This window comes from Schistocerca cancellata, chromosome 9, assembly GCF_023864275.1.
Source record: "Schistocerca cancellata isolate TAMUIC-IGC-003103 chromosome 9, iqSchCanc2.1, whole genome shotgun sequence".
NCBI lineage: Eukaryota > Metazoa > Arthropoda > Insecta > Orthoptera > Acrididae > Schistocerca > Schistocerca cancellata.
This window is the reverse complement of record NC_064634.1, coordinates 242,501,900-242,517,683: the sequence shown is the minus strand read 5'-3', so window position 1 is coordinate 242,517,683 and position 15,784 is coordinate 242,501,900. Positions and strand designations below refer to the sequence as shown.

The following is a 15,784-nucleotide window of genomic DNA, read 5'->3' as shown; positions in this document are numbered from 1 at the left end:
ACCGGAGTAACATTTTGTGCACGAACTGACCATCTCGATTATTTGCCATAAATGTCCGATGGGATCCATGTCCGGCGATCTGGGTGGCCAAATCATTCGCTCGAATTGTCCAGAATGTTCTTCAAAGCAATCGCCTACAACTGTGGCCCAGTTAAATGACGCATAGTCATCCCCAACATGAAGACCATGAATGGCTGCAAATGGTCTCCAAATAGCCGAACGTAACCATTCCCAGTTAATAATCGATTCACTTGGACCAGCAGACGCAGTCCATTCCATGTAAACACAGCCCACACAATTACGGAGCTACCACAAGCTTGCTCAATGCCTTGTTGACAACTCATGTCCATGGCTTCGTGGAGTCTGCGCCACAGTCGAATCCTACCATCAGCTCTTACCAACCGAAATGGAGACTCATCTGACCAGCCCGCGGTGTTCTGGACGTCTAGGGTCCAAACGATATGGTCAGCTGCCAGGAGAGGCGCTGCTGTTAGCAAAGGCACTCGCTTCGGTCATCTGTAGCCATAGCGTCTTACAGCCAATTTTTGCCGTACTGTCCCAACGGATGCATTCGTCATCGTCCCACATTAAGTTCTACAGTACTTCACTCAGCGATGCTTGTCTGTTAGCACTGACAACTCTACGCAAACGTCGCTTCTCTCGGTCGTTAAGTGAAGACCGTTGGCCACTGCGTTGTCCACTGCGTTGAGAGATAAAGCGTGCAAACGTGTATTCTCGGCACACTCTTGACACTGCGTATCTCGGTGTATATTAAATTGCCTAACGATTTCCGAAATGGAACATCCCAAGCATCTAGCTCCAGTTCAAAGGCTGTTAATTCCCGTAGTGCTGTTATAATCAGGTCGAAAAACTCTTCACTTGTATCACCTGAATACAAATGACAGGTCGGCCAGTGCAGCACCCTTTTATACGTAACATGCGAGGTATCACCGCCTTCTGTACATGTGCATATCGCTACTATTTTTTCATACGGTGAACTTTCCATGTAAGGGGTCACACAAAGGGACAACATACAAGGCTGGCAGAACAGCTGTCAGAGATTTGAGATTTATTCGTACAAAACATGATAAGAAAGAAAAAGGAACACCTAGTGGATAGATGAACCTCACAAAATGTTGACTATATTTTCGCGCTTAGCTACAGAAAATTTAATATAACTGGATATAGACTACGGCTGCTCAGTTGCACAACTAAGTCTTTTGTGCAAAAACATTCGATAATGAAGTTACATGTTTGTAAATGCATGACACCTGTCATATCTACTATGTATGTTGTTCCTTTCTGCAATGCCATGTCTATAGCTACGTGTTTACAAAAGAGCAGTTACGTTGTACCAGACTTTTAAGCTAAAGGAAAAGCATAAATAGTAATTTCTTGGATTGACAACCTTGAAGGGGCTTGCCTGAAATAATCAGAATGCTGGTCCCGATTACATCACGTCTGTTCAAACTTGTATCTTTTATTGCTTAAACATAAACATATTACTTGAAAGGTATCTAAATGCCCGTACGGCTAGGATCATAACACAATATATAAATTCTTAATTGCATACAAGAGATGATATTGGTGTAACTATAAATGATATCTTTCGACAACTGATTCAAACATGTGAAATTAATTGATGTGGCTATGTGTCACATCTCATAACTTATCATTCTTAACGCTCAACTCGAATATTTGTACACAAATCGTGAAATGCTGTATTGTCTACACTGGTATGTAATGGATAATTTTGAGTGCCATATTTACATATTCAGAAATTAAATTACGAGTAAGTAACAAATTAACACCACGCTCCTTTATTCACACGCATAAAATGTCAGAACTCCTATACAATTCAATCCACCTACTTTCACCTGTGTCACGAACGCAGCAGCACCTGGTATAAAACGTGCAGTGTCTGTGAATGCAAATCTTATCATTCTTAACGCTCAACTCGAATGTTTGTACACAAATCGTGAAATGCTGTATTGTCTACACTGGTATGTAATGGATAATTTTGAGTGGACCTTCTGCGGATCTAAAGCTAGCCACTGGAAAAATAAAAGTGGGTTAAAAAAACATTCCAAAACGACAGGCGGCAGTATAAGTACCAAGCGTACGACATTTCAGTCACGGTCGCAGGTGCATCGTCCATAATGGTAGAGATGAATAGCCGTAAACTGTTTTTATAAGTAATGTTTATTGTCCGACATCATCTGCTGGATAAACGTCTCCAGAAGACTTTTCCTTTATCCTGCTGTCTTGAGTAATATGCAGAAAAGTAATGCCCAGGGGCCAGACAAAACGTCAGTTGACGTTCAAATGTCGTAGGGCTTTATTGCTGGCTCTTGATTATGTTACAATACCGGCTATAGAAATTTAGTGCAGAATGATTACAGTTGCATCAAAACCTAATGCGCTAATATAGGTCTATATCTAGCGACACGATATATTTCGCCGAGGAACGTTAGTCTTTCATTCAACGAAAATCACGTCCCCAAAACCTTCTGCACTAGCCACCAAGTATCCGATAACACACGCGTTTTCCAATTTACTGCAGACCCGCACAAACACTAAACTTTACTTACAGTGAATTTATAACTTCGATTCTTCCAGCACAGAGCTAACGAAAAAGTTCTCAATACCTAAGAAAATAAGCATCACTGTCGTGAAAACAAAGTAATAACAAAAACAGCAAGAAATATGTATAAATGTAAGACAGTACCTGTAAAAGAGAGATATAACCAGATAGTATATGATTATAAGATCACTGATCAATATACTGATCACGTCGCACTGTGAAAGTATCGGATGTGTAAAGGTATGTTATATCTTCAGTGTGTTTTAGCGCACAAAGTAATTATGATTTTCTCACCATGTTTGGCTTATGCGACAAGAAACTCACAAAGTTTTTTTGCGCGTGTTCCAAGTTGTCGTGAGTGAAATAGTGGTTCAAGAATAGGCTCAGTGTGGGGAATAATTTGTTCACATCAAATTGTACTCTCAGACATGTAGATACAAAGAAACGTCCAAATAAGGTGTACGAAGCAACTACCCTTGCGGATGTCGATACTAGACACCTGGAACAAGTGCAGCTGACACAGAACGGATGCGGTTGACATTTCAGCGTTCACCGCAGAAGTCGGTTCAGAGGACGTCACAGGAACCGCAAATCCCTCGGAAACGTTTACAGATGTATCCATACTTATTGCAACTGTTACATGCGTTGGAACCAGACGACAAGCCACAACGTACGCATTTAGTGTATGTTTTTCCCCATTTAGAGGAGGACGGAAATTTCCTAAACAACAACGAAGCAACGTTCGCATCGGGGGCACAACCAATACGCATACTGTGGACGAAGAGGTGCGTGACAGGCCGAAAGGGAATTTGTGGGGTTGTCTGATGGTTGACCGCATGCTGGAACCATTTTTTCCCTAAAAAAAAAGTTAATTCTAACAATTACGTTTATTTACTGGAGCTGTTTGCGTTACCATAACTGGCTGACTGCCAAGACGGAGTCATTTTCCAACAAGATGGTGCACCGCTACTTTGGGCTCAGACTGTGCGGACTCTACCAGACGCCCGTCAAACAAATCGGTGATTTAAAGAACCGAATCGTTGTTTCCATTGCCTTAGGTGATACGGATTTGTTGCACTGAGTGAAGATAGGACCTGAATAGAGACTGGGTGCAGATGATAAAGGAGTATTCATTGTACAAACATATTATACTAGAACTGACACGTGATTACATTTTCACGCAATTTGGGTGTATAGATCCTGAGAAACCAGTACCCAGAACGACCACCTCTGGCCGTAATAACGGTCTTGATACGCCTGGGCATTGAGTCAAACAGAGCTTGGATGGCGTGTACTGGTACAGCTGCCCATGCAGCTTCAACAAAATACCACAGTGACTGGCGTATTGTGACGTGCCACTTGCTCGGCCACCATTGACCACACGTTTTCAGTTGGGGAGAGATCTGGAGAATGTGCTGGCCAGGGCAGCAGTCGAACATTTCCTGTATCCAGAAAGGCCCGTACAGGACCTGCAACAAGCGGTCGTACATTATCCTGCTGAAATGTAGGGTTTCACAGGGATCGAATGAAGTGTAGAGCCACGGGTCGTAACACATCTGAAATGTAACGTCCACTGTTCAAAGTGCCGTCAATGCGAACAAGAGGTGACCAAGAGGTGTAACCACTGGCACCCCATACCATCACGCCGGGTGACACGCCAGTATGGCGACGACGAATACAGTCTTCCAATGTGCGTTCACCGCGATGTCGCCAAACGCGGATGCGACCTTCATGAAGCTGTAAACAGAACCTGGATTCATCCGAAAAAAATGACGTTTTGCCATTCGTGTGCCCAGGTTCGTCGTTGAGTACACCATCGCAGGCGCTCCTGTCTGTGATGCAGCGTCAAGGGTAACCGCAGCCATGGTCTCCGAGCTGATAGTCCATGCTGCTGCAAACGTCGTCGAACTGTTCGTGCAGATGGTTGTTGTCTTGCAAACGTCCCCATCTGTTGACTCAGAGATAGAGACGTGGCTGCACGATCCGTTACAGCCATGCGGATAAGATGACTGTCATCTCGACAGCTTGTGTTACGAGGCCGTTGGGGTCCACCACGGCGATCTGTATTACTCTCCTGAACCCGCCGATTCCATAGTCTGCTAACAGTCATTGGATCTCGACCAACGCGAGCAGCAATGTCGCGATACGATAAAACAGCAATCGCGATAGAGTACAATCCGACCTTTATCAAAGTCGGAAACGTGATGGTACGCATTTCTCCTCCTTACACGAGACATCACAACAACGTTTCAGCAGGCAACGCCGGTCAGCTGCTGTTTGTGTATGAGAAATCGGTTGGAAACTTTCGTCATGTCAGCACGTTGTAGGTGTCGCCACCTGCGCCAACTGAAAAGCTAATCATTTGCATATCACAGCATCTTCTTCCTGTCGCTGATATTTCGCGTCTGTAGCACGTCATCTTCGTGGTGTAGCAATTTTAATGGCCAGTAGTGTAGTTCACGAACACTGGTCACAGGAACATTTTAGTAAGAGACACAAAATTTACAAAATAAATGTAACTGGAACATATGCATCAGTATTTTACTTAGGGAGAGCGAATAAAAAACTTAAAATTTGTTAGAAGATTCCGGGAAAGTGCAGTTCGTCTGCAAAGCAAATGGCATGTAAGTTCTAGAATACTGATCCTGCGTTAAGAGTTCTTACCAAGCGGGCTGTTAGGATCGTAACAGATTAGTAGAACCAATACGAAAGGGTAACGTAAATACTTGGGGAACTTAAATAGGTGTATTTGAATGACCGGCGTTGTAATAATCTCGAGACCCAGTTACGTACTTTTAGAGAACTTGTATTTGAAAACCACTGCTAGATCATTATGCTGCCTCCATAGTATGTTTTACTCAAGGATCCTGATGTTAAAGTAAGAGAGATTCGTGTATTTACAGAACCATACAGTCATTTCTCCCTCATTCAGCACACGAATGGAATAGAGGAGATCAATGAAACTGAAGCGATGTACCCTCCGCCATGCACTAGAACGGCGCTTGCGGAGTATACATGTAGAGAAACAGGGTTCTCACAAAAACATGGAAACGCCACAAACGCATTTCATTACCATGCCTAATTTGGTGCAGGAAAATCGTTGGTATTCAGAACACCTTCCAGTCGTCTTGGAATGGTTTTCGAGGGAATCCCGTGCTTGTGTGGGTCAGCGCTGGTAGGGCGGGAGTGAGTGAATGAGCGTTATTATATAGGTTTTCACCCTACTGTGAGACAGTATGTTAGTAATTTTATCCAGTTTAGTTTCTTTTAATACGCGTAAGGGCGATGATAGCCTCGGCGCTGAGCGCCAGCAAGCTGCAAACACACACACACACACACACACATACACACATACACACACACACACACACGTGCACACTATAGGGAATCTTATACCATTCTTCCTGAAAAGCAGTGACACGGTCAGGTAACGGTGAGATATGGATAGCGATCATGCACTCTTTTCTCCAAAATAGACCACAGATGCTCAATAATATTGAGATCTAGTGACGGTGATGGTCAGGGGAGATGCGACAGTTCACCCTTGTGCGAGAGCTCGAGGCGGAGCGGACGGCTCTCATCACCGACGTCACCGCCAACAAGCGCAAGATGCAGCAGCTCGAAGCAAATCTGCTGTCAAGCTAACCACGGTGCAAGGCTCGCTGCTGGACGTCGAGACGGTGATCGAGGTGCTGAACGTGACCAAAGTCACAGCGGCTGAGATGCGCCAGAAGCTGGCGGTGGCCGCAGAGACGGAGGTCAAGATCAACACGGCTCTTGAGGAGTTCCGGCCAGTGGCGACGCAGGGCAGCGTACTCTATTTCCTGATCGTCGACATGGCCATGGTCAACTGCATGTATCAGACGTCCCTGGTGCAGTTCCTCGAGCGCTTTGATCATGCAGCGCTCTGAGAAGAGCCTCGCGACGTCCAAGCGGATAGTGTCCATCATAGAGTACACGACATTCGAACTGTTCCGGTACAAGTGCTGCGGCTTATACGAGGACCAGAAGTTCATGTTCACCCTGCTGCTGTCGCTCAAAGTAGACATGGAGTGGGAGTACGTGTCGCACGAGGAGTTCAGCATATTCATCAAGTTCGGGAAGATGCGAGTAGTGTGACCGGTAACTCTATCGTCTTACAATACACCATCACCACTGAGGAAACAGATTGTACCGTTGGATGGACCTGTTCAGCCAAAACGGTCACTTTGTAGAAATGCGATCTTGTAGAGAACCGAAGGGGCCCACGGTATGGCTGCGCAAATAATCAGTGAAGTCCAGTCACGTTCCACTTTTGGGACATAAACTCAGCCAGACGTTAGGAACAATTTTCTACAAGATTCATCGGACCAAATCACTTTCTTCCATTGCTTCGTAGACTACGTTTTATGGCTTATGCACAATTTTTCCTGCTATGCGCATCTGCATCACAGGTGATTGGTTTTGGAATTCTAGCTCGATCTGTAAGTCCCTTCTTATGGAGCTCCATTCGAGGTTCGGTGCTGTCTGTGTTTGCAGGGCGTCATTCAGTTCTGCAGTAACCTTTACACCTGTCGTCCTCCTACGCTACTGGCCATTAAAGTTGCTACACCACGAAGATGTCGTGCTACAGACGCGAAATTTAACGGACAGGAATGGTGATATGCAAATGATAAGCTTTTCAGACCATTCACACAAGGTTGGCGCAGGTGGCGACACCTACAACGTGCTGACATGACGAAAGTTTCCAACCGATTTCTCATACACAAACAGCAGCTGACCGGCGTTGCCTGGTGAAACGTTGTTGTGATGCCTCGTGGAACGAAGAGAAGTGCGTACCATCACGTTTCCGACTTTGATAAAGGTCGGATTGCAGCCTATCGCGATTGCTGTTTTATCGTATCGCGACATTGCTGCTAGCGTTGGTCGAGATCCAATGGCTGTTAGCAGAATATGGAATCGGTGGGTTCAAGAGTGTAATACGGAACGCCGTACTGGATTCCAATGGCCTCGTATGACTAGCAGTCAAGATGACAGACATCTTATCCGCATGGCTGTAACGGATCGTGCAGCCACGTCTCGATCCCTGAGTCAACAGATGGGGACGTTTGCAAAACAACAACCATCTGCACGAACAGTTCGACGACATTTGCAGCAGCATGGACTATCAGCACGGAGACCAAGACTGCGGTTACCCTTGACGCTGCATAGCAGACAGGAGCGTCTGCGATGGTGTACTCGACGACGAACCTGGATGCACGAATGGCAAAACGTTATTTTTTCGGATGAATCCAGGTTCTTTTTACAGCATCATGATGGTCGCATCCGTGTTTGGCGACATCGCGGTGAACGCACATGGAAGCGTGTATTCGTCGTCGCCATACTGGCGTGTCACCCGGCGTGATGGTATGAGCAGCCATTGGTTACACGTCTCGGTCACCTCTTGTTTGGATTGACGGCACTTTGAACAGTGGACGTTACATTTCAGATGTGTTACGACCCGTGGCTCTACCCTTCATTCCATTCCTGCGAAACCCTACATTTCAGCAGGATAATGCACGACGGCCTTTCTGGATACAGAAAATGTTCGACTGCTGCCCTTGCCAGCACATTCTCCAGATCTCTCACCAATTGAAAACGTCTGGTCCTTGGTGGCCGAGCAACTGGCTCGTCACAGTAAGCCAGTCACTACTCGTGATGAACTGTGGTATCGTGTTGAAGCTGCAAGGGCAGCTGTACCTGTACACGCCATCCAAGCTCTGTTTGACTCAATGCCCAGGCGTATCAAGGCCATTATTACGGCCAGAGGTGGTTGTTCTGGGTACTGATTTCTCAGGATCTATGCACCTAAATTGCTTAAAAATGTAATCACATGTCAGTTCTAGTATAATGTATTTGTCCAATGAATACCCGTTGATCATCTGCATTTCTTCTTGGTGTAGCAATTTTAATTGCCAGTAGTGTATTTTTCGTTACAATCTTTCTCAATGACCGTGTGTCAGGATCACTCATATCACATTTTCGTCCGCTTTGTGACCTAGCGGGCGACACTCTTCTGCTTTCTGTGTTCGTGGCATGAATCTGCGAAACACCGAACACTTTTTCTACTTTGGTTACGGAAGTACCCATCACGTGGGCACCAACAATTTGCCAACATTCGAAGTTACTTAGCTCCGATATAATGCACGCAAACCTACACAAAACACTGTGCTGACCGCGACTGATACTTGCAACGTATCGAGAACAGCTGCTGTTCGTGGTCACATACAACAGGGCAACCGGTATTAATGCTCAAGTATACGTTTCTCGCGGTGTTTTCAAATTATTCTCCAACCCTTTCTTTGAAAGTAATTTTGGTTTACTTTCTGACAGATCTGTTGAAGATGGCGGTCAATGCCTTCGATCGGCATCGTTTTCCGGCCTCTGTCCTCCCTTAGCATCGTGGAAAGCTAGGTCCCCATAACTATCTAAGAGAGCTTTCAAAGGGAACTCTTGCATGAAGCTACCGGGACATTAGTCTGCAATTTGTAATCACCGACGCTTTCCACACACCTGCGTCAGTAATTTACAGCTCAAAATATGGTGTAGGCCGACATTAGAGAGCTTGAAAGGCAATTAAGAAACTGTAGAATCACTCAGAGCAGCAAATGTGTGCGAATGAAGCTGTTTTCACTGAGCACGCGGCGACCCCTGTAATCAGAGTCGCAGTCCAGACCGGAAATGGACGGTTCTCGCTTCGGACAGCCGTAATGAGTAATCCTGCACACAGTTTTATTGCCACATTAGGCACTGGAGATCAGTGAGGAGAAAGCCGCTTAACCTCACGTGTTCAGCCATCCGAATCAAACGCAACGATGCAATTAGAAGCAGCGGGTTCAAAAAAAATTCTTGTAAGCAACTGTGTGACAGAGATGTGTTCGCATACGCTTGCAACTTCTCTGGCAGTGGACTGTTAGTCCTCTGGTAAATTCTGCCCTATGATGAATCCAGAGTACAAAGACATGCGAAGGATCTGAGCTAGTGCGAAATGTCAAATATTCCGTGTTACTGTCCTCGTAGCACAGAAGGAAGGGAGGAAGATTAGGGTTTAACGTCTCGGTGGTAATTACGTCACTAGAAACGGAGCACTAGCTCAGATTGTTTTTTGAATGAAGGGGAAGGAAGTCAGCTGTGCCCTTTCAAAGCAACCAACCTGGCATTTGCTTGGGACGATTTAGGAAAATCACGGAAATGCTAAAAGTGTCTCTTAACATACGATGTTAATTTCCTGTTTGATAACGCAATCTTTGTGAATATTTAGTGTATATAACCATCTAGATCACTTAGTAAAACTTCTTTATTTACTGGGCTATTTCGGCTACTGCATCATCAGATATCAAAAAGCAGGACTGCTGATATTTTTTTAAAAATATAGTAAATACCACACATCGATATTTAATAAAATATCATTATCGGCCCGAATATACCGCGAAACGTATCGATATGTCGACGGACAAAATATCGACATGTCTGCGTATAAATATATCGGTTGCACATTGTAAATATACTGCCGGTTTTAGAGGTGTATATTTAAGTACAGATTTATTATTAGATTCACCTGTGTCCGTATGAGTTAAAGGTGCACTGAACTTTGCTAAGATTAACATCGTTGGTGATATCACACATTACTATATATACCACAGTACTGCGACATTGGGAGGGTCAAAGACGCCAAATTTTCTGGATCAGGGTAACAATTTGAAACACACGTAGCGTTTCGTAACCTGATCACGGCACAGTATTCCACTTCATCAAGGGACTAAGCTGTTTTGTTTGGACTCCTCTATCAGCATTATATGGCAGTGTGGCGAGGGGACTTCAGTGAGTACCAGGACTGCTGAGATGCACCTGCAGTCAAACAATAAATTATTTACGTAACTTTAATTACGAAACTTTATCTTTTCGAGTCGTTAGCTAGAGCTTAATCGCTACCCTCTGAAGGCTGTTTATTTTTCAAGGGGCGATCGCTCACGAAAAGGAAATGTTTTATTTGCATCGTTTAACTACACCTTCCAGCTACGTCTCTACGTAAATATCACTCCTCATTAGACATTTGTCTTAGGGTGGTACCAACTTTCCAATATCCTTGTTATGGTAGAAAGCAGCCGCTTGTGTTCCCGCCAGTTCTATACGCCGGTCTGTTGTTCCTTTTCTGTGGCAAATGCTGTCCTCATAGCCAGCGTTTCGCGTGAGGAAAAAGATGAAAATCAGAGGGAGCCAAGTCTGGGGTGTATGGTGGGAGATCAAAAACGTCCCATCGAAAACGCTGCGGGAAGTCTTTGTTGTAGCTGCGGTGCATGTCTAAGCGTTGTTATGAAGGACAATGCCTGATGACAACAGACCTATTCGCTTCTTCTCAATTGCCTTTCGAGGACGATTTCATCGAGTCGTCTGATTCACTCGCTGAACAAAATCATCTTTTGACACGAGCTTCATTCCCTGATCGCCTGCGTCACCAACGTCGGCACGTCCTGCTTCAAAGTTCCTGTACAATTGCGCACATTTCTGTCACGCATGGCAGTTACGTCATGTGGGTTGCATGGAAACCAGGCGGAACCCTTCAGCATGAAGAAATCGAAGGGCAGCACGCATTTCACATTTGGCGTTAGACATATATTGTCCTAGGCATCTTTACGTGCTCACTGTGCGCTCAGGACTGAAATGTGCGACGTTGGCGCAGTCGACGAGCTACTAGAGACAAGACTTAATCGTACTCTCACTGCGGTTTTAATTTCGCGATTGATCGGACTTACTTTCTTTTTAAAAAATCTAGGCTTTCGTGTTGGTAGATCACTTTCCCGCGAAAGGCAAAGGTCCCTAGTTCGAGTCTCGGTCCGGCACATAGTTTTAATCTGCCAGGAAGTTTCACATCAGCGCACACTCCGCTGCAGAGTGGAAGTCTCATTCTGGAAACATCCCCCAGGCTGTGGCTAAGCAATGTCTCTGCAATATCCTTTCTTTCAGGAGTGCTAGTTCTGCAAGGTTCGCAGGAGAGCTTCTGTAAAGTTTGGAAGGTAGGAGGCGAGGTACTGGCAGAAGTAAAGCTGTGAGTACCGGGCGTGAGTCGTGCTTCGGTAGCTCAGATGGTAGAGCACTTTCCCGCGAAAGGCAAAGGTCCCGAGTTCGTGTCTCGGTCCGGCAGTTTTAATCTGCAAGGAAGTTTCACACCAGTGCACACTCCGCTGCAAAATGAAAATCTTGTTCCAGAGGCTACCTGTATGAAGCTCGGGTGACTTCATCTCGCAGCCGCTGTCAGCAAGGCTCCGACGTGCAGTATTCAATCAGGAATATACGCAGCTCCGTCTTGTGGTGTTCTGATCTCTTTTTAAGACCTCCAAAATAACAGCTCATGGTTTTCTACGTGTTGGGTTCTGTGTTGTAGTCTACATATCACTTCATCTTGAAAGGTAGTAGCGGGGTTCAGTATCCCATTCACGATTGCTTAACTCAATTCGTCATTTAATTTGCACCTTTTCGCCCCCTCATTCTCACTAGAGGGGTCTCGGTGGGTTTTGAGCAATATCGATAAGTAGAGGGGTTAGCGGACTGCTCAGTCAATTATCCTCTGTTTGCAGATTAATTTGTACTTTTGTGACGATAATCGTTATTCTGATAAAATATTTCTCTGAACTGATATATGTTTAAAGATGCATTTATTAATTCATCAGATAGTCACTATTTTGGAGGGGATATCTTTTCATTAATCAATCTGTCAGATTGCTATGTGGAGCAAGCTCGCATGTCACTCTCGCAAAAGGGTCACATTAAGAGAGCAGACTGCGTTGCGCTAATTAATGTGGGATCTGTAGGGCGGAATTTTCATAAGAGCATCACGCTCCAATCTTTTGCATTCCGTATGGGCCCTCTCTTAGACGAATCTGTGGCCAGTTTCCAAGTCCATTAGGCGAATTTCCTCTCGTTCCAAGAGGACCTCATCCTGCACAGCTAGATGCCGTCGCTCGTTATCATCCATGAAAATGAAGTTATGGCCGACACACTTAGGAAAAGACTACAGTGTCACAGTAAGGTTCACCGTTAATTGTTCCGTGTTCAAGACTCTTAAAATCAGTCCTGCCGTCAACACTATGTCTCTCCACGCCGTAACTCCCAAACGACCGAAACGATCATGTTCGACAATGTTTTGGGTGCATTACATATGCTCATATGGCGACAGGTCTTCATGATATTACTTAAAGATGCTCTTCACGATTTGTATGTTCATTTGGATGGTATACGGGTGTTTTATATTCAAGGTCAATGCTTACAAAACTGAGGAGGTATCTTCATTGTACATCTACGTGCAATAAGCAGAAAACTGGGACTCGTTCAGTTTGGTTCATTGCATTTACAACTCAATACTCACTGTGTAATACTCAAATGTTAGCTATGCAAGCCCCTTTTACTAGTTGCACAAGTTTTTGAAACTACGTTTGCATGCAACATTTTGCATTAAACTTTATGAGTCAGATAGTGTTTCCAGATAGCGTTTTCTGGAACATAAGAATTATACTTTTGCGTAACCTGGAAATTTCATGGCTTAGCAATTATTACTTATTGGGTGTATTCATTGTTTTTTTAATATAGTACATACTGCGTGAAGAGTTTGACGGAGCACTGAAAGACCTAAGTCGTAACAAGGCCCTGGGAGTAGACAACATTCCATTAGAACTACTGACAGCCTTGGGTGAGCCAGGCCTAACAAAACTCTTTTACCATCTAGTGAGCAAGATGTATGAGACAGGCGAAATACCCTCAGACTTCAAGAAGAATATAATTATTCCAATCCCAAAGAAAGCAGCTGTTGACAGATGTGAAAATTACTGAACTATCAGTTTAATAAGCCACGACTGCAAAATACCAACAAGAATTTTTTACAGACGAATGGAAAAACTAGTAGAAGCCGACCTCGGGGAAGATCAGTTTGGATTCCGTAGAAGTGTTAGAACACGTGAGGCAATACTGACCCTACGACTTATTTTAGAAAATAGCTTAAGGAAAGGCAAACCTGCGTTTCTAGCATTTGTAGACTTAGAGAAAGCTTTTGACAATGTTGATCGGAATACTCTCTTTCAAATTCTGAAGGTGGCAGGAGTAAAATACAGGGAGCGAAATACTATTTACAATTTGTACAGAAACCAGATGGCAGTTATAAGAGCCGAGGGGCATGAAATGGGAGCAGTGGTTAGGAAGGAAGTGAGACAGGGTTGTAGCCTATCCCCGATGTTATTCAATCTGTATAGTGAGCAAGCAGCAAAGGAAACAAAAGAAAAATTCGGAGTAGGAATTAAAATCCATAGAGAAGAAATAAAAACTTTGAGGTTCGCCGATGACATTGTAATTCTGTCAGAGACAGCAAAGGACCTGGAAGAGCAGTTGAACGGAATGGGCAGTGTCCTGAAAGGAGAATATAAGATGAACATCAACAAAAGCAAAACGAGGATAATGGAATGTAGTCGAATTAAATCGGGTGATGCTACGGGAATTAGATTAGGAAATGAGAGGCTTAAAGTAGTAAATGAGTTTTGCTATTTGGGGAGCAAAATAACTGATGCTGGTCGACGTAGAGAGGATACAAAATGTATACTGGCAATGGCAAGGAAAGTGTTTCTGAAGAGGAGAAATTTGTTAACATCGAGTATAGATTTAAGTATCAGGAAGTCTTTTCTGAAAGTATTTGCATGGAGTGTAGCCATGTATGGAAGTGAAACATGGACGATAAATAGTTTACACAAGAAGAGAATAGAAGCTTTCGAAATGTGGTGCTACAGGAGAATGCTGAAGATTAGATGGGTAGATCACATAACTAATGAGGAGGTATTGAATAGAATTGGAGAGAAGAGAAATTTGTGGCACAACTTGACTAGAAGAAGGGATCGGTTGGTAGGGCATATTTTGAGGCATCAAGGGATCACCAATTTAGTACTGGAGGGCAGCGTGGAGGGTAAAAGACCAAGATATGAATAGACTAGCCAGATTCAGAAGGATGTAGGTTGCCGTAGGTGCTGGGAGATGAAGCTTGCACAGGACAGAGTAGCATGGAGACCTGCATCAAACCAGCATCTGGACTGAAGACCACAACAACAACAACAACATATCTTTCAAAAGATAAATAAAAAACTTGTTACTAAACGTAAATGTAAAACGTACCCCAAGTTTGTGTGGGTATACATTAAAAAAAAAAAAAAAACACTTTCGTTATCAGTAGGCTTCGAAGCTGTGGGATGCATGGTTGAATACGTTTTAAGATGTACGGACTGTCTGAAATTGACTGAAATATATAGCCAAAAATAAAGTAACCCGTACAGCGTATAACGCATCTCTTAATAAATCATACACCACTGTACAGTTGGATAGCTCATCTAAAGATAAAAACATTATAGTTCTACGCATAAGTGTCCATCTTCTTTACTCATGTAGAAGATTTAGTCTTGTGAATTTGTGTGGCGTACCAGCACATACATCTTGTAGAGACTGAATGGCCGCGATGAAGTCTACCCGTGAAAACGTTCTATACTAGCAATTAGCCTGTTTCTGTTAGTTCTCAGAACGACATGTGTTCGACAGGGACTGCATTCTGTGTTGCTGTACATTTATTCACTAGTATCTGTTCCCATAGCTGTTACGGATGGAAATGTGTGCGGCTACGAGTTTATAGCGCAGTAAAACGCAAGCAGCTGATATCTTGGAAGTCATTTAGTAGCTCCGCACTCCCTTAATCTAAAATCGGATTTAACTCGCGCTCACTAGGGCTTACGTCGGGAGTTCTGCTTCAGCGATCCGATCTAGCAGAGTGTAGTTCGTAACAGTTGTTGCGGAGACGTTTTAAAATGCTGAGCAGAGTCGCAAGATGTGTAAGACGGTGAAGTGTTTCTGAGATTATCCTCTACCGTCAAGGGACACTGTTCAAGGTAGTACAGCGGTTAGCACGAATCAGCTGCGTGTAAAACGCTAACCAGGGGAATCTTTTCTCAAAGCAAGAATATTTCCGCATTAAGGTATATTAGTTTCCCTAGGCGACATATGTGACTTAGCCTAAGTTCCTTTCCTCACGAGGTACGCATAAACAGCAACGTTTCTTGGAAATGAAATGCAGGTCGCCGTAATAAAGAAAAATTAGAAACTGACAGCATTTGAAATGTAATACCGGAGAAAAATGCAAAAATTGTAGAGTTAGATAATAAA

At 44.0% G+C, this 15,784-nt stretch overlaps 1 pseudogene; it reads left to right on the top strand.

The window, feature by feature from the left end:
* The first annotated feature begins 6,112 nt into the window (after nt 1-6,112).
* Nucleotides 6,113-6,495, top strand: LOC126101314 (dynein axonemal heavy chain 8-like; annotated as a pseudogene).
* The last annotated feature ends 9,289 nt before the right edge of the window (nt 6,496-15,784 follow it).